Source organism: Entelurus aequoreus, linkage group LG20 (genome assembly GCF_033978785.1).
Source record: "Entelurus aequoreus isolate RoL-2023_Sb linkage group LG20, RoL_Eaeq_v1.1, whole genome shotgun sequence".
Classification (NCBI taxonomy): Eukaryota; Metazoa; Chordata; class Actinopteri; order Syngnathiformes; family Syngnathidae; genus Entelurus; species Entelurus aequoreus.
The window spans coordinates 26,244,712-26,246,984 of record NC_084750.1 but is presented as its reverse complement, the minus strand read 5'-3'; positions in this window follow the sequence as shown (position 1 = coordinate 26,246,984).

Genomic DNA, 2,273 nt, shown 5'->3' with positions numbered 1-2,273 from the left:
TAAAACACAAAATATGCAAACTTTTCTCCAAATGTGTGTGTGTATATAATAAGTATATATATATATATATATATATATATATATATATATATATATATATATATATATATATATATATATATATATATATATATATATATATATATATATATATATATATATATATATATATATATATATATATATATATATATACAAACCCCGTTTCCATATGAGTTGGGAAATTGTGTTAGATGTAAATATAAACGGAATACAATGATTTGCAAATCATTTTCAACCCATATTCAGTTGAATATGCTACAAAGACAACATATTTGATGTTCAAACTGATAAACTTTTTTTTTTGTGCAAATAATCATTAACTTTAGAATTTGATGCCAGCAACACGTGACAAAGAAGTTGGGAAAGCTGGCAATAAATACTGATAAAGTTGAGGAATGCTCATCAAACACTTATTTGGAACATCCCACAGGTGAACAGGCAAATTGGGAACAGGTGGGTGCCATGATTGGGTATAAAAGTAGATTCCATGAAATGCTCAGTCATTCACAAACAAGGATGGGGCGAGGTACACCACCTTGTCAACAAACGCGTGAGCAAATTGTTGAACAGTTTAAGAAAAACCTTTCTCAACCAGCTATTGCAAGGAATTTAGGGATTTCACCATCTACGGTCCGTAATATCATCAAAGGGTTCAGAGAATCTGGAGAAATCACTGCACGTAAGCAGCTAAGCCCGTGACCTTCGATCCCTCAGGCTGTACTGCATCAACAAGCGACATCAGTGTGTAAAGGATATCACCATATTGGCTCAGGAACACTTCAGAAACCCACTGACAGTAACTACAGTTGGTCACTACATCTGTAAGTGCAAGTTAAAACTCTCCTATGCAAGGCGAAAACCGTTTATCAACAACACCCAGAAACGCCGTCTGCTTCGCTGGGCCTGAGCTCATCTAAGATGGACTGATACAAAGTGGAAAAGTGTTCTGTGGTCTGACGAGTCCACATTTTAAATTGTTTTTGGAAACTGTGGACGTCGTGTCCTCCGGACCAAAGAGGAAAAGAACCATCCGGATTGTTATAGGCGCAAAGTTGAAAAGCCAGCATCTGTGATGGTATGGGGGTGTATTAGTGCCCAAGGCATGGGTAACTTACACATCTGTGAAGGCGCCATTAATGCTGAAAGGTACATACAGGTTTTGGAGCAACATATGTTGCCATCCAAGCAACGTTACCATGGACGCCCCTGCTTATTTCTGCAAGACAATGCAAAGCCACGTGTTATATCTACATGGCTTCATAGTAAAAGAGTGCGGGTACTAGACTGGCCTGCCTGTAGTCCAGACCTGTCTCCCATTGAAAATGTGTGGCACATTATGAAGCCTAAAATAGCACAACGGAGACCCCCAGACTGTTGAACAACTTAAGCTGTACATCAAGCAAGAATGGGAAAGAATTCCACCTGAGAAGCTTAAAAAATGTGTCTCCTCAGTTCCCAAACGTTTACTGAGTGTTGTTAAAAGGAAAGGCCATGTAACACAGTGGTGAACATGCCCTTTCCCAACTACTTTGGCACGTGTTGCAGCCATGAAATTGTAAGTTAATTATTATTTGCAAAAAAAAAAAAAATGTATGAGTTTGAACATCAAATATCTTCTCTTTGTAGTGCATTCAATTGAATATGGGTTGAAAAGGATTTGCAAATCATTGTATTCCGTTTATATTTACATCTAACAATTTCCCAACTCATATGGAAACGGGGTTTGTATATATATACATACATACATACATACATACATACATACATACATACATATATATATATATATACACATACATACATACATATATATATATATACACATACATACATACATACATACATACATACATACATACATACATACATACATACATACATACATACATACATACATACATACATACATACATATATATATATATATATATATATATATATATATATATATATATATATATATATATATATATATATATATATATATATATATATATATATATATATATATATATAAAGAACATTTTGCATATTTTGTGTTTTGGCCACAAAAAAAAGTTTTTTTTCCTTTCTTTTTTAAAACCTAAAAAAAGTAAAAGCTCCATATCTGACAACAAATCGATCTAAAGGGGAACTCTGGATATTTAAAACACTTTAATGTTTGAGACCCTTTAACATTCACCAAAATTGAAAGGAGCCCTAAGAGTTACATTGTGTATATTATATATTGC